The sequence below is a fragment of the Halichoeres trimaculatus genome, unplaced genomic scaffold (genome assembly GCF_033239565.1).
Source record: "Halichoeres trimaculatus isolate MK-OKI-2021-1 unplaced genomic scaffold, fHalTri1.1 fHalTri1_scaffold_8, whole genome shotgun sequence".
Classification (NCBI taxonomy): domain Eukaryota; kingdom Metazoa; phylum Chordata; class Actinopteri; order Labriformes; family Labridae; genus Halichoeres; species Halichoeres trimaculatus.
Window position 1 is genome coordinate 24,413,583 of NW_027437186.1, and position 18,242 is coordinate 24,431,824.

The 18,242-nt window shown below is 40.3% G+C and overlaps 1 protein-coding gene across 2 annotated transcripts in view; it reads right to left on the reverse strand.

The window, feature by feature from the left end:
• insyn2ab (inhibitory synaptic factor 2Ab) overlaps window positions 1-6,658 on the reverse strand; it is a 33,210-nt gene extending 26,552 nt beyond the window's left edge. The window contains exons 1-2 of one of the 2 annotated variants that reach the window (XM_074675896.1): window positions 6,419-6,658; window positions 6,045-6,207 (exon numbers count right to left, since the gene is read on the reverse strand). The gene's annotated coding sequence lies outside the window, so the exon portion shown is untranslated. Of the gene's footprint in view, window positions 1-6,044; window positions 6,208-6,401 lie in introns of both variants that reach the window. The other variant, XM_074675895.1, reaches the window with a different exon arrangement.
• Window positions 6,659-18,242: the final 11,584 nt, after the last annotated feature.

Here is an 18,242-nt window from a genome sequence, read left to right on the forward strand (position 1 = left end):
GCAGAAAATGGAATAAGTGGAAATAATTGATGTGTTTGGCCGAATGGGAGAAAATTAATAATACAGTTCATTTCACTGTAAATCAAGAAAGTTAAACTTTCATAAGTGTTTTGTCAAAACTGTTAAGCCAGTAGTTAACAAACACACATTTGTGCTATAGTATTGTGATATGTATTGAAAAAATGTGCAGAGCATTTTGAGACCCTCCATAAAATTCTGTCGGTTGTTTTTCCAATTATTGCACAAGGATGAGCCGAAATTGATCAATGACTTATTCTGATAGACTCCTCTCATAGTGATGTTGCGGCAATAAACACCTCTCATCTAGTTAGTAACTTTTATGGTTCATTCATCATAATCAATGTCATCATTATTGATGTTATTATTACAAAGTCCTTTCTTCATTCCTACACATTTCCAATGGCACAGCTTGATTGATTCTGTAATAAATCGCAAACTGCTCTAAACACAAAGAAGCTTAAAATTACTCTCAGAGTATGTCACAGTGCTCCCTGTTTAAAGTCAGTCCTCACGCAGGGTCTGAAATTAGAGTATATGAGATGAAATGGGAAATATTGCATTTTCTGTTTCATCCAGGATGAAACAAATTTCATAGCTAGAGCATGAAATATATCAAGCAGCACGAGGAAATGAAATGATGTCAGATATGGTTGAAAGGAAACATCAGAAAGAGCTGGTTAATCATTTTCATATGACAAGACACCACGCGATAAATAAACTCAGATGAATCATTTATTAGAACACAAAAAGCAAGCTATTCACAGTGTCGCAGCTTCTCTGAAAGTAATCATGTTTTATCAGCTGGAGACATTGTAAATCCATCAATGTAATTGTTCTAGTGGGGAAATTTATACTGAAGAGACATTTCCTTACTGCCAGTTTCACGGCTCCCAAGAAATTTGTAAGAGGAAAAGCATGGTTAGATTAGATTAATGTTAATTTCTGATCAGCAGATGATCTACTGCTGCAGTGCATGGAGAGTTCCTGTGACGCAACCACTGACTGTGTAATAACTGAGAAAGAATGCACTAATGATACATCCCTTTCCCATCACAGTGTCAGTGCGCCCATGTGCATGCTACATCAATCTGATGACCTGAAACACATCTTATTTGTTGCATTAAGCAAACAAAAACTAGCACCGTGCCTTCAGAGACAACTGTTCAAGAAAAGTCTGTCAAAACCGATGACTGTGGCTCCCCAGCACTCACAGAGAACTGACCATGGTGCATGCAGAGCCTGTCAAGCACCTGTCTGTAGAAAGGAACATAAGCAGCTGTCTTCACAGATAATGTTGGCAGGATCTTCAAGCAGATGTTCTTCAAGTGAGATGGTTTTAGAGTGGGCGTATTTCAGTAACTAGCATAACCTTCTTCCATGCTCTCCATGGCCATACTACTGTGTAAACAATTCACAGAACTAACATGCCACGGCATGTTTCACAGAGTGGCTGATTTTTTTCTACCCACTAGTTGTCTCATCCCTCTTCCGGAGCTGTCGACTTGCAGGAGTAGTAAAAATTGGAAAGGGTTTTTGTTTGTTTAAAGAAAAGAGAGGGGCAATAGCTGAATAAAGGTGCTAAAGAGACATTTTTTGTACTCCATGTTGTGGGTAGAACATGATAAATGCCCTCTCTGTTGCCCTTCTAGTAGGTATACATGATGAGGTGGGGTTGGTGGCAAAATGAATAAGGAGAAAACTCATCAGCAAGGTAGAAAACCACTGATTCTGTAATAATCCCTGGCTGTCCTCAGTCTCGTTCCTCCAGCTACATGCACTGAAAACGTAGCCAACGTGTGTTTTCACGGATGAGAGTGCAAGGAACTAAATAGGATGGAGCCTGAATGCATCAAACGCAGATCTGGCGGAAGTCCAGCGTAAGATACTTATAAATTTCCTAAGGTGCGATGCCCAGACATTCCACTTCTTACCCCAGTATGTTTAAATATGAACTGTTCACTGTGGGTATCAGAGGGTTAAGACCCTAGCATCACAGCAGCATGTTGGACATGCTGACTCAACTTAACCATTGATTAACCCAACCACAGAAGAACAGGTGGAGTTGAATCAGGCCTTAAGCCACCTGGCTAATCACTAGAAAACACCCACATCATCCACTCAGCCCTGCTGTTATTGCAAATTTATAAAAACACCTACCCTATGACGTCAAAATGTATCCATCAAGGAAAAAACACTCCCTAGTAGAGTGGCCATGATCTTGAGCATGAGGTGCATAACAAAAAAGAACATGTGTAAGACAAAAAGCTTGTTTAATTTTGGTGTATAAAAATGCATTTTTATATGGGTCCTACCCAGGATACCTTGACTTTTGCAGACAGCCTCAAGTGGACACGGAGGGAATTGCAGTTATTTTTTTAAAGTCCTTTATCAGGCTTTTTATGCTTTTAATTGGAGAGGATAGGGCAGTGTATAGATTAGGAAACAAGGTGGGAGTGGGGAATGTTATGTGGGAAACAGGCCACAGGCTGGATTCTAACCTGAGCCACGTACTCAAGGGCAAACTTCATAGGGCGCAACCATCTGCACCTCAAGAATTGCAGTTTTTTGCGTACTTGCACACTAGTTTCATCTTGCTTGGTTTGCATTTAAGTGCCTCCACAGTAATGACAAATTTTTGTAATAAACCTATTTTTTCAGGCTTTTTAAGTCTCAATCAGAGGATAGGAAAGTTGATTGACTTTAAAGTTGTGAAGAGAGCATGAGGGATCAGTAAGGTAGCAGATCAGATTGGACCATGGGATGCCTGCCTCTTGGGGCGTAAGATTTTACCGCTGCGTTAAACTTGCTGGCATTATTATCTGTTGTGGCATGTCTTCATATCCACCTTAGTGTGTGGATAGGCTTTGGACCATGTGTGCCTTGCTGACGCCTCAGAGTTTATTTCCAGCATATACTGTGTGTGCGCTCAATCATACACACATGATGATAAAAGTATGAAGTTGTATTTTTCAGGAGTCCTGTGTATTTCACCTTGCAGTTTGTCCACTGCTATGCTACCTTACCCTTGACTCAAACAGTTGATAAAGCTGAACATCCAGAGGCAGCTTCTTCCTCCTTCCTATAATTCTCAGAAACATTAATACAAAACCGCATGCCAACAGCTTCTGGTGTCACTTCAGTCACTGCACTGCATTCGCTGCCAGATGAGGGAAAAAAAAAACAAAACAGGCAAGTAGCTCAATCTCATTATACGCAAACAATATGGTGTGCTGTGTCATGAATTTACACACAGTTGTTTTGGAATTTGGAGCAGAAGAATTTTATCGGGGGTGGTATTTGTTCTGAAACATAGCTTAGTATGCACTTTGATTTAGCGTAAGTTGTTTGTCGGAAGCAGTTGCAGGGATAAAAAGAATTTGTTCGAGGCTGATTCACACGGGATCATACTATTTCACACTCAGAAATAGCAATCTCACACCACTGAAAAGGTAATCACATCTGCAGGAAGTCTCCCTCTAAGCGCATACAATTTCTCATGCAGCCATGTAAGGCATGTAAAGCAGCTAAATGATAATTCACACAAAGGGAATCAAGAAAAGCTCCTCAATGACTCGTTGGAAGTCAGAGAGTGAGAGCGAGCCTGATGCGACACATGGATATATTCAGATAGTTGAGAGAGAATCTCCTTTGCCTTGTCGTCTCCTTTCTCCTCCTCCTCCTCTTCTCAAAAGCAAGCTATATCTCTGCTAATGACCTGAGGTCCTTCCCTGATTTGGCCTCAGCTATCCAAAGGATTATGAATAATGCATTGACTCTAAAATTGCAAAAGTAATCCTCTGAAATCTCCTTATGTACCCTGGCAGACCACGTTGTCTGTTCCAATTGCCCTTCAGTTCTTCACGCTGGAAATGCCGCGTGCATGAGCAAATAAAAATAAAAAAGAATCACTGTTAGCTACAGTATCGTGATTGATTTATTACTACCACAATAATGCAGGAATGTAGCTGTTTGTTAAGAATGTTAATAGAGGGGCTGGATCCATTTTCCTTGCAATAGCAGGTCCACAACACTGCTGACTCATGATTTATGCCCCTTGCATAGCAGGGAGGAAAGAGACGGCTTTGCTCGGATTGCCTTACATCCTTGTCAGCTCGCGTCAACGCCATAATTACCGAAGTGCATCTGCAGGATATTTACATAGGATAACACTGTCTAGCCACTCTCATTAATGCCTCAGTAATGTTATTATGGCATCCTCCCACTCCTCAAATACAGTTATCTCCGCTGCACCATCAATACAAAGTGACTGCATCATAAACATGGCATGTTGTGTAATGCAACGGCTCATTTTTCACTGCTTAAATCAGGCTGTACAACAAGGTCAAGATACACAGGCTGATGATGTGCTCCTTATACCATGTACCTTCTCCTGTATGCATTGTCAACACTTAAGATTTTATTTTAAGTTCCTGCAAATAAGCTCTTAGGAAGATGTAGATCATTTAGCTTTCTTACAATGAGTTTTTTTTTCGTGTGTGTGTGTATGTTTTGCATTCCTACAGCGCAGAAAAACTTCAGCCTCTACACACTCCATATTGCGGTAATCTTTTTCTCTCCAACACCATCAACCTTTTCCTCCTCCTCCTGACTGTAAACCCCTCTGGTCAGAGATTTTATATTGTCTCTCCTTCAGTTTTTGAAAACAATCCCAGGCACTTTTGAGAGCTTCACTGTCACACATGCACACCATCTTTTTTCTGCTGTCGTCCACAGCTATCTGTATCCATCCTGGGCTGCTGGCTTCACCTGTGAAAGTTTGCTTTATGACCTTGGCTTAAGAGATTTATCACTCAGCAGCACTTACTGTTATGTGGAATAGTTGGAAGTTTTTAAAAACCCCTGTATCTCCTCCTTCATGAGAGCACTGGCTGTGAAATGGATCTTTTGGATGAGCAACTATGGGGAGGCTGATACGGAACAAGCATTTAGATTTTTTTTTTCTGTTCTTTTGGTGATAACATGCTGTCCTGCCAGCACTTGTTCTGTATTTTATATGAAATAATGGTGCAGACAGGCTGGTTCAGCCTTCAACACTCTAGAGATTACATCCATAGTGCATCACGCTGATGAGTTCATTGATTAATAAGGGGTTGGGCTAGAGGCATACATGTGTACTCCAGTTTTACTGATGATTAACCTCGGTGTAATGTAGGAGATGATATCTACAGCCTGTGAAAAAGATGCTGAGATGGACATGTTGGAGTGTGTTAGGCACCTTTGAGCTGTGCCCTGTGTGTGTTTCCTGTAAATTCAGGTAGTGAAGAGATGACGTGTTGAAAATAGGGGGACAGAAAGAGAGGGAGAGGGAGCAATAGAAGTGCGGCTCTCTATGTGATGCAGTACTCTAGAGCTTCTCAGATCGCACATGCCATTAGTCATGATAAGTCCAAAATCCATCGCTCATCAAATTCAGCCTTGAGGAGAACATCAGCCCCCCCGCATACAAATCTGTCACATAATCTACGCCACTTTATACGCAAGTTGTTTTCCAACACATCACCATCATTCAGACAGCACCCTATACAACAGTCCATTAGCGATCACTCATCAATATTCTTCACTATGTAGCCCGGACAATTCACAAGTATGAAATGATCCCCGTGCCTCATCTGATAAACACTGCATGACTGTCACACGCTGCAAAGGCACGCATTATGATGAAGTGCATAAATCAAAGTCATACATTATCATCTTCTTTTTTGTTTTGCTATAAATAAAGAATAAATTCTGTGACATGTCCCGATTAGTCTTTAAACCTTTCAGTGCGTGGATGCAGAGATGCCCCCTCCCTCTTGTCTTATATCCATATCTTATGCATTGCACACAGGGATCATCATACACATGCATGCATCACTTATCCAAAGACTTTAATTAGTATTTAAGCCAAATGTATGCATGCTTCAGACTGATTGAGATAACATTTTTAAAGGAAATTTACACAATTTTCCACTTTTACTGCAATACCTGTGCGCAACTCCAAAAACAGGGAGCATACTTCTTACCTTGAGAAACAGATCAGAGGTGCAAAGGACGAGAAAGCACAGATCCCCTGTAGAGCCGGTGTTCATCCATGTATTCAGTGGGCACCAGGGGACCGTCCAGCCACTGGAGCAGCTCTCACAGGCTGCAGGAGGACAGAGTGAGAGGCAGCCGGTGCGGTGACAGCTGGAGGAGTTGTGACACATCCGGCAAAGATTCAGGTTATCGGGATGGAGAGAAGCAGAAAGACATTGCCTCAAAACCTCATCAGGTCCTCACTGATACCCCCCTCCTGCTTTGTGCTCACCCCCCTTGTCTCCCCCTCTACACCTCATTCAAAGCATCACTGACACTCATTCGCTCTTGTCCCCTGCACTCACCGGGAATAGGCACTCACACATGCAGGGGAGATCTCCATCTCGCGGTGCTGCTACTGCTGCTGTTGCTGCAATCCCTGTGCATTCGTGATTGAGTGTATGTGTGTATGTGTGCGTAAGAGAGAGGCAGGGAGAGGGTGGGCTGGTGGGTGGATGGGTGGGTGGATATGGCAGGAGGATATGGCAGGGAGGAAGGATGAAGAGGAGGAGGAAAAAGAGGAGGAGGAGGAGTGAGGGGCAGTACGCAAGCTGCCGGGGAAAGTCCAGAGTCGCTGAGCTGCATCATCGCAGAAAGAAGACCCCCTCAACTTGTCCTCCACGGGCTGGCTGGCCGTGTTGACACCAAGCTGTTATATAATCTGAAGGGCTTCTGGAGACGGCAGAGAGGGGGAGCAGTGAAATAATCATGCTTTGTGCTGTTAATTGGATGTCTCCTACCCCCCGTTACTTTCATACATCTTTCACATTGTTTATGAGAGGTGATGAAGGGGGATGAATGGAGCAAAGGAAGGGAGAAGTAATGTGTGGCTGTACACACTGGGAGGAACAGAGGAGGCGAAAGAGCCAACAGGGCAGCCGTTCTAATGAGAATCTGAGACGAGAGAAATGAAATGACGAGAGAGAGAGTAATAGAGAGTATGAGAAGAGAGGCAGAGGAATGTACTTCACTGGAAACTGAGAATATTGATTTTGCCAGTGTCCTCTGTTTCATTGATTTTTTTAAAAAAAATCTCTTTGAACTTTATGTTTGAATGCTGTATAAGGTGCTGTTAAGTCAGGGCATTTATAGTTCACAGTTAAAATCAAAGGTCTGCAACAAAAATTACAATTATTTAGAGTTGAACTGGACACAGTTCAGGAAAAACCCAAAGTTCACTGATGAATAATCAAAGTAATGGTGTGAGGAGATTTGAGTTAAACCAGTGTGATCGTTGTTGCAACAAAATCTGGCATCTTGGAAGAAAAGAAACATTTTTTTCCGTTAGAGGCCAATATAAATTTATTCATTTAAAAGTTGCTAAAACTGCATAAACACTGTTACAGATGGAGGTAGTTTGTAGACAATTGGACTCGAGTCATAGAGACTCAACTCGAGTCAGACTCAAGTTGTAAATTTGATGACTTGCAACCCAACTCAATTTGAGGATAAAAAACTTGAGACTTGACTTGACTTGAAAATCATTGACTTCAGACTTGACTTGAGACAAGCTGAGTTGGATGACCTGTAGCATGTTCACCACGCTATAGGTTCACACTTTTTTTGATTGTTTGATTGATTGACCGGAGACAGGTGTGTAGTGAGATCACAAACTTGCAAGCAGCCAATGGGCACACACAACACAGTGTGGTTGTTTGCTAATGACAGTGACCGCCCCCGAGCTTGTCGCCAGTTCTGCTGCTCCAATGTAGTGCAGTTTGCGTTTAGAAACTTTCATTCCAATGAAAAAAGGAGGGACGTGCAATGCAAGATATGCAACGCTAAAATAAACAAAAAAGAGGAAACAACGTCCAGCTTTATCCGCCATTTAAAGACTGCACATGAAGCCAAGGAAGTGAAACCAAGCTCACACTATTAGAAGTGTGTGCACGTGTGTGTGTGTTGGTGATAAGTTTGTCGATTGTGTTTTGAACATTGTTGCTAATCATAAGACCAACAGTTTCACTCACCACTGTCGCTAACGTTGATATGGGCTACTGTAGCCCATGTGACTGTATAAATAATATCCATCCATGGTAGCAAGCCCCTGTCTTTCAACACTTTTCATAACATACATCCAGTTGTGACTTGTCATCAGTGTAAATAACTCCCATGCAAACCTGTATTCCTTCTCATTTAGCCTCCAAAAATGTTTTCCTCTAGCTATAGTTGCATTCAGTCCACTCTGTTATTCTTTTGGGAGGTGGATAAAGGACCCTATGCCAGCAAAACAAATGCACATGGCCAGGCACTATAGGCAGCTAAATCTTTGCCTGATGATAAATGAAATTAATATATAATTGTACCTCTCCATTATGATATTAAAATATATGTTTTATGCAATGCAGGGTTGCAGATTAATCTGCATGGTATTTTTTGACATTTACTTTAGGGAGATAAGGTTTCTCTCTTCAAAATATAAACTTGAGATAAAACCAGTGACTCGACTTGACAACCTTGTGACTGGAGTCGACTTGAATTGACAACCTTGTGACTTGACTGGACTTGACTTGACAAACTTTGTGACTCAACTTGACTTGACTTGCCCTCAATAGAAAAACTTGAGACTTGCTTGAGACTCGGACCAAATGACTTGCTACTCGCTTGGGACTTGGATCGCAGGGACTCTTACAGGTAGTTTCTGACCTCCAGCACTCCCTACGAGCCTCTCACTCAGCTCACCTGTCTTCATTGCACCCAGCTGGTGCCCATCAGCCTTGGTAGTCTATAAAAGGAGGCTCTTTCCCTCAGTTGGGTGTTTGACACCAATTGATCTTTAAGGAGATTTTTGCACTTAGTGTTTTCTCCCCACCAAGTGACTCCACCTTTGTTTGAGGCCTTTTTCCTTTAGTTTTTCTACTCTCTTAGTAGATTTAGTGGGGGGCTGTGGAGAGTCATACCTCTACTCCACCTTTTAGAACCCAAAGATATTATTCTGTTTTGAACACTGGCGCAGATTTTCTTTTTGTTAGTTTCCCTGTCCTTCACATCACGCAACTTGCAGAAACGTAACAACACATAACTTTAATATTCATGGTGTTTTTGCTTCAAAGTACTTAGAGTGTTTCAGTAATAAAGATTAAATAAATGTTTCCTTCAAAAAAGTGAAAAAAATTAAAAGTTTTATGTATCGTTTGACAGGAAAATAACATAAAAGTCACCTATTTGACTTCATCGTGGCAATATGGAACTGCTAAAATCTGCAGTTTGTGGAGTGAGGTTGGCTCTGGTACCAGAAACCACATACACACCAGGCCAAAAGACGATTTTCACAGCAGAAATAAACATGTTTACAGCCTGGTCCCAAAAAATTGACTTCAGTCTGTATAACGTAATCCTCTGTCGGCACACTGCATGGTGGGGTAAAAATTTTTTCTCACTTGGCATCTTAGAATATATAAAGATAATAAGTTTGCCCAATCAGGGGCAGGGCTTACCTGACTGACTGGCAAAGACCCTGTAGCAGTTAGTGCTGAGGTTCAAAGCCCTCCTCATTTTTAATACAGCTGCCGTTAATGATTTGCTTCAAAATGCCGCATCAGAAACAGATGGGTGACATCACAGAGATTACGTGCAAATATTATACAGTCTATGGATTTCAGAGCCCATCATGGACTACCGGCCAGCTTGGAGTAATGGGTCAAAGAATTTTCTGCTCTTGCATATTTTGTGGTTTTCTACCTTCATGATGACTTCAGTGGCTTCTAACCCGTCGAGTCAAGGCGGAGCTCTGCTGATTTTGATAGTTGTTGTTAAAGTTAAGTAAATTATATTCTGGGCTCATATGCATGTTCATTCAATATGAAATGTCCTGTTTGGCCGTAGCATTAGCTGCTTCCATGGTTCTCAAAAATTTGCCAATTAATTAATTGCACCTCTAAAGCGAGGCAGGTGCCGAATGACATGGCTGTGGAACTTCCTGGAAAACTCCTATCTGACAAATTCAAATTGCCCATGTGTACTCTGCATCAACAGTGATAAAATGAAAAATTGTGTCTCCTAAATCTTAATTTGTTGTATATCTTTACACTATCATACTTTTCCAAAGGATTCAATCAACCCCTAAATATCTGTTCTCTTTGCACATTTTGTCTTAAATAGCAACACATGGGCACAATGTCCCCTATCTTTAGAACAGCCCAACAGGTGCAGTAATCCTGCTGTTTGTGCCTGTAATGGTTGGGTCTACCGCCATTAAATTTAATGCTCTGCTCAGGCTTTAACCTGGCTCATGCATATCTCTAAGCCTTTTTTTACTCACCATTAGTTGATAAGGGTAAAGTTTCAATGTGTGGGACTCTGCTTGGTTAGACTGGCCCAGGAACTGAAGATGAAATTTTCACAGTTAAAGTCTGTTCAGTTGCAAATTGGTTTTTGCAGGTGTAAGATCATAGAGCTCTGAAGCCTCAAGATGTTCAAAACTCAACTTGTCTTTTTTTTTCAAGCACTCTTTGTTTCATTTTTCCCTTTGGTGTATTTATGATCATTTAAAAGGGTGAAAGATCCCACATGAAATAACCACAGCGCCAAACCTTTTTTTAAATTATTTTTTTAAAATTTTATTTTATTTTTTTTGGTCTGTTTATAAAAGGGACCTGAAGCAGATTGGGGGATTTTTTTTTCCTCTAACATCTTTCCAGAGCAGTAGATAGCGTGGTGATCTGTGGACTGCTGAGTTATCGATTTAATTGTCTGTTCTCCTCCTGGCCTTGTCTGTTCATATGTCTATGAAGAGCTCCTGACTACGCTCACCTCATGAATACTGATCCAAAACAACACTAACCACAGCTCCCCCTCAGTCTCAACACCAGCGTAATCTCACAATGCTTAATGAGTGGAACAACAGAGTTGACATGTGAGGAAAATCCCCCTCCTTCGCCACTTTCCTCGATCCGTTCACGACTGCGCCGTTTATTGACCCGCCAAAGGCTGTGTTAGGAGTGTCCAGATTTATGCAAAAAAAGCCCTCATGCTCGCAGATGACTGTCAGCTTAACCATCCATTATGCTTGGATCCCTGAGGACAGCTTGAGCCTCTGGGCCACTGTACATGCAGAGACTGTAAAGCAGTCATACTTCCTTGAAACTGAATGAAGGCTCTGTAAAGTGAGAATGTGTGAACAGGAAAAAACAGCAGATGTTGCATAAAAAATTCAGAGAAAATGTTGGAGTTCTGACACAAACACTGTTCTATTTCTTCTGGTTGATTTCTGAAGTCTCCATTGAGTTCTGGGAAGTCTCATAGGTGGGGAAAGTGTGCTCTGTCAAATGATTCTCTCAGATCTGCAGAGCATCCCAAGGTGAAAGAGAAATGTTTGCATTAGCATATGAGACAGCTGAAGTAGTAAACATACATTTTTATCTTTTATCTAAATTATTCACAAGTATTTTCCCACTGTATGCTGCAAGCACATGGGGATGAGCACAAGTGAGATCACTGTGAATTAGCACAGAATTCTCACTATGAGAGGGCGCCTCAACACTTGTGACTGAAGCCGCTAAAAAAAAGTTTGTGGAGAATGATTTGAAGCCTTTAGGACAAGATGAAAAGCAATGTACAAACACTTATGTCTCAAAGATATTAAGGATGGCAAGGTCAGTTGCTCAGCCGGCTGGTCAGTCTACCATTTTGTTACAGCCTGAAATGTATCAAAGACTATTAGATCAACTGTCATAAAGGTTTGTACAGATGTCCCCAAAGGATGCGTCTTATGACTTTAGTGACCTCTTTTCTTCCCCCTTGCGTCACTAGGCAGTCTGCTTTCTGTTTATTTTCTCAATATCTCAGTGTTTTCAGGACGGGCTGGCTCCGACCTTTTGTAAGTTGCAGACATGTTTTGCTTTGAGATACTAATCCTCCATTAGGCTTTTTTGTAAACCAAAATAACAAAGTGATTTTAGAATTATATCTCAATGGAATTATTGAGCTGTATCTTCACTTAAGTAGGGACATGTCCAAAGCTTCGGATACTGGGCAACTGAGAAAGTCAGGGAATAAAATTTAAACATTGGACCACAATTTGTATAATTGCCATTTACTGTGCAACAACAGCTGTATTTGCCAATCGTGACAATCAAAAAGAAGGCAAATTGCAGGATGTCTCCCATAGTTGCTCTTTGTTTACTGTGTCTCCTTTGTCTTCTTCATTTTTTTGATTTATTGGCGGGGTATAGTGTGTTGCGCTGCTATGGTGTCACACTGTTATTTAACTGATGCGGCTATCTGCAGCCGGCTTATACATCGCCTTCCACGAGAGGCCACGGTTGGCTGTGGAAACGCAAACAGGACCATAACCGAGCCAACCTGCACCAAACTGTACTGATCCTTGGTGAAAACAGGGCTTTAGATTCCAGGAGAACAACCGGCAAACATAGAAGCTCCAGATGTTGAAGTTGAAATACATCATTTAACTATGTAGTTAAAATTTGCACATTGTAGAGTTCAGACTGAGCATTGTTAGAAAAAGGTTTGATTGTAAACTGTGGCTGAATTTGAAGTTTTGAATCAGATGGTAAAATTGGTCGGGGTGGGGGTTATTGTGTCTTTGTTAAACAGCTGCCAAAGCTAACTGCTTTTATCAGTTCTTTTTTTTTTTGTTTTGTGTAACTCATTAAATGGGATGAAGATTCTTGAGATTCTTCATTACATTGCTTGTGTTGTACTCCCCTATCTTATCACCAGGCCTTGAAACATGAAGTCTGCACATATTGCAAGCTGTTATTACAGCAGTTGGGGTCAGAAATGAGGGGCTGTTTGCACGACAATGGTTTTAGGGTGAAACGCAAAAGTATTGTTCGTTTCAGCCTTGTGTTTACACGGAAACAGCGTTTTAGTCAACCTAAAATGGCCTCAAGAGTGGAATTTTTCTGAAACGCTGCCGACACTGTTGCTGTGTAAACAGTAAGCCCGTATTTTTAGTGGAAATGCTGAGGTCATGCTCTGCTTGGTGCAAGCGCTTACAGCAGTGAAATAGTACCATTGTTGCGACCGTGGTGGACTACCATGTTGTGCTTGTGCTGCTAAATCTGAGGCCACGTTTACACGACCCCCAAAACAGTCTAATCCAATAACATTTTTATTGCGTTTTGATGAGACCATGTTGCGTTTTGTCAGAAAACGGAAACTTTTGGAAACGCTCTCCAGGGTGGAGAGTTTTCAAAATACTCCTCCAGCCGTGTTTCAGAGCGTTTCACAGCCACAACTTCCAGGTAAGCCATTCCGTTCCAGTTGGTGGGGGTAATGCACCTCAAGGTTGGATTGCCAAAAGTCTCACACAATAAAATGGCAGAAAAAGAAAGAACAACCACAACAATAATGGCTTATTTCCGAGTAGCATATATACACACATATATCCACATCGCCAACTACTGGCTTGGCATTGCCATTACATCGTTGTGACTTGTCCTCTTGTAGTCATATGAACGTGGATCGTTTTTACGCCGTACTTATATAAACGTGGGTGGCTTTTGGAAACACAAAGGAAGAATCTTTGCTTGAGTCTCCGTGTAAACCTGGCCTTAAGCTGCTGACTGTCTTTCAACAAAATGTGCATCTGTTGCTCCACTTCTGCTCTTAGCATTCACCAATACATCAGATGATTGGCCCAACTCTACTTCAGTGAAGATCTACCAGAAGCTGCTTCTGGACAGACAGTTATAGCACAACTACAGGCCTGGCATGCTTACAATCGTGTTTTCAGTCTCCCAGCATTTCCGTATAAACACAGATTTTTTTTCTACTGTGTTTTCACAGGGTTTCGGCGTTTTCGGTTAAAACATTTTTGTGCGAACAGGACCTGAGTATGACATGCCTCCAAACTAATGAGCCTCTGAAGTTACGTTCATCATCACATACATGTTGATCACATAGTACAAGCAATTTTGTTTTTTAATAGAATACCAAATAACTGACTTGAATGATCTGTTTTATGGATCGGTCCTTTGTCATTGATACTTGGTCAAGCTTTCTGAGTCAGTATCTGATCAGAACTGGATTCTGGGATCTGATCCTGACCCTTGAGACACTCATAACCTGTCTATACTATACTTTAGTGTTAACAGTTCAAATACTTTTGTTAAGGATCAAATGTGTGCTTCTCTAATATTTCCCAAAACTCTGTAGCATTTCCTGTATTCCATTACAAGGTGATCACCTTTGCCAAATTTCCTATATAATCTTTGTACTTGTCAGACTTTCAGCAGTGTTTTCTTGAACAAAGCAGACAGAGTCATGATCCATTTCTGGCCATGCTGTGGGCATGTGACATGCTGCCAAAAAAAGAGCGACAGGTGTGAGTGTTCCTACCAACCATTATGTCTAAGAATTTAAATACAGTATAAAGTCTTCAAATGCATTTTCAGCCTTGGAGGGATCATTTAAAGGAGACAGCTGTTGTCTCTTCTTTCTTTGAAGAAGAAATGTATTCACTTCACTAATAGACCAGGAGAAGCACCAAACAACATGATCAAATGTCCTGTTTTCATTTCACATCTGCACCCATGACCATGTTTGGATCCGTCTTTGTCAGTTTGTCTCCTTTTCTCTTTTTTTTCTCTCTTCTCTTTTTTTTTCTTGCTCTTTCTGGCACTGTGAGTATAATACATTTGATTATTGTTTAATCAGTATTCAGTGCCCTCCTGTCTTTGTTGCAATGTGTTGGCGTGTTATTAAAAAGCTCAGACATGCACAAGTAATGTCAAAGAATGAATAGTAGTAATAAATTGAAGAAAACAAAGTAAAAATGTGTTGTTGCCACAAGAAGTCAACAAGGAAGAGACACAAAGCTGATGGTTCACTATTAATGAGGACATGATTAATTCATGATTAATTAGTTTGTAAAAATTAACCAGAATACAAGAAAAACCTGAGAACTCAGAAGATGTTGTTCTTTAACAAAGTATTAGCTTAAATGCTGTATTGATTTTAATTTGATTATTTTTACATTAAAAAGTTGTGATGTCAGCCTTGTACCTTCTGTGATTACACTTCCTTGTAATAAGGGGATTGCTGTCCACACACAGGGTTCACACAGGGTAATGAGGGAACCACCTCTGCTTCAGTTCGAGTGCGGAAACCCCCTGTAGTGGACTAATGTGTTCAGTGTAAGTTAGAAAATGTGTCCCAAAGGGCTGATCATTTTAAATACCACTGGCAATAGGAGAGTTTCAACATTATCGGCCTTCAATACAGCCCAAAATGAGGTATTGGTGAGGACACTGATCAATTCGCCAATCAGATAACTATTGACCTCAAAGAATCAAGTGGTTCTATGTGAATTATTGTGTGACAGTAACGTACAACAGTCTGAGTAGTCAAAGCTACCACTAAAAACAAAAAAAACAGCAACAAAAAAAACTGAATATCTCAATGCAAAGTATAAAAAAGGTTTATATTGTCGTGGTGGTGTTGGCCCAAAGCACTGCCGAATACACTGCTCAGAGCAGTGTAGCAGAGCCACTAGCAGGGACTTCATGCACTCAGATGATCCATCACCCCTCATCACTGAATTCCCATCCAGCCCATGGTAATCTCATTAAATGTGAACACAGGCAATTATGGACACACACATATACATGCTTCATCTACCTTTGCCTCTGAACACATAATAGAAGACAAACATTAACATGTGACCCCTGCCTTGTCAAACACAGATAATGGTCATTCCCCAAACTGTCATAACGTTAAATGACACTGTCCTTGTTCAGCAGATTAAGGGTCATAATCCACTGACTCCTGCTCTTTTTTAGGAGTGTTTTCATCAAACTGCCACTCCTGTATTATTCCAACAAATAGCATTAAAAACACAGCACGATTAATCATTCTTAATGTCTCTGGAAAATTGGCTTAACTATCTGTAAAAACTCCCACAGAGAAGCCAACGCTAATGCTGTTAAACTCATTTCCATTATACAACACAGACACGTAAACAAGGAAAAAATAATCAATTTAATGTTGAAGTATTACACAACACGTAATTTCCCTGTTGGCAGAAATTGATAACTATTCTTTATTGTGCTTAAACACGATGACAAATTCTGTAAGTCATAGTGTTGTAGTCTTAGTGTGTTCCTTTGAGCCACACCAGTCAAACTACTCAGAATATAATCCAATACATGATCTTATTCTTACTGTCTTCAACTCTATATGCCTCCACCGTTCTGAAATGACAGGTCTCTCCTCTGCAGCCCACTCTTGTTTGAAGAGTTTTCAGTGTAATTGCTCGTCTGTAAATCTATTTGCATATGCACTGTGTGCCCAGTCCTCCAGAGACTACTTTCAAACACAGCTAATCTGGCGTTGGGGACTCCAAGCTGCACACAACTGCATGGTTTCCCTAGATCAACAAATGACAGAGAACAAAGCTCTGTTTTCTTTTTAAAAGTTTCTTTATTTTACTTCTTATGTGGACTTTTGTTATAGTGACCCTTAGAGACAGTTAAATGTTTTGTGTGGGTTAAAACTGATCTTGATGTTCCACTTGAAGATTTTGTGTACTTTAGGATGGTTTCAGCAGTTTTCTGGAATATCATCGACATGAATATGCATGGTTGATACTAAAAATTGAATCAGTGGGCTTAGCAGTACCAAACTACAAATTACATGACTGCTATTCCTTTCAGTGTCAATTTATGAAACCAAATGAAAAGTATACAGCACTGCTAGCAGCACTGTGCCAGTTTATGTAAAGCAAAGTTACACCCCAAGTGACCCAAGTGGAAAAATCAAATGCTGAAATGTTTTAGATCATACAACAAGCATCACTTTAACCATGTCAAATGTATTTCATCAAAGGTTTTCCTCAAAGGATTAAATAAAAAGTGTAGGACAATGTGAAATTTTATGAAACAGAAACTTGGACCAATTTGCAATTCAGAGTTTTCAGTAATATCCTCTTTGGACCATGAACAGCATCACCAAATCAGCAACATCAAAGTCAGTCCAATCGTTTTTGTGATAAGTCAGCCTCATGGTGGCACCAGAAGTCAGTCATATTGATGTTTCATAAAGGAAACATGAATGTTTTCCAAAATTTTGTGATATCCCCAAGAGATTTCTTATTTCACTTTATCTCATTTCATTGAATTAGCAATTGTTTTGATCAGCTGGGGATGCTGAATGGAGGAATCATGGATTATATCCACTGGAGACCTTGAGTGACTAAAAAACTTCCATGGCAATCTATCTGATTGATATCACATTGTAAGTCAAAGCTGACCCAATAATAATACTGTTGCAAAGTCATAGTATCACTTATGTTTTATGATTTTATACCACAGTGTTACACAAACAGGTCTTAAGCCTTACTACTGCACAGGGAATAACTTTCAGCGTTAAGTCAGATGTAAGGTTACACCTAGGTGTATGCCAAACACTTGCACTCAAGTGGTCATCAAATACTTATGACAAATGAAGAAGCTGTAAGCTTAGGTAGCATTAGCATCAGTAAGTGCTGATTCAACATGCATTTAAGAACTGCAGAAACTTTCACAAACACAACACAAAGCAATATTTACAAAATATCTAAGTTCAAAGGACTTAATGACTCACCTTTAAGGTAGAAGGGGCTAGCTAATGATCTACTTGTGACATTATACTAAGTCACTACTACTTGACAGACATATCCCTACCTACCCTGTTAGGTGTAATCTCTCACAGCTTGATTGATACCAAAATAAGTGATTCAGAAACTTGTCATGAGAAAAGTGAATACACTCCACTATAATGGCCAAGCTGCTGGATAAATAAGAAAGACAGTGTTGCATACAGTATCTGAGTGCTCAGGTTTATGGTAAAATTCATGAATCAATGACAATTAAAGACTGTGCTTTCTTTTTGTGTGCGTTATAAATACATCTGTTACCACTAATACCACTACCACTAAATAGCTATATTTTTTGACTGTCTTTTCTTATAAAATTTGTATCCCTTTGTATAACGGCTCAAATATTTCAACATACAATGTACTTTTGTGTTGGTTTAAACTCATTTTCAAGTTTTATTTATCTCATATTTGCATTACTTGTGAGGGACATTTTGGACTGATATGATTAATTTTAGTTTTCTTGGCTTGATGCCCTCCTTAGAAGTTTGAACTAAACCTGACCTAAAAATCAAACACAGTGAGGCAATTTAACTCATACGAACAG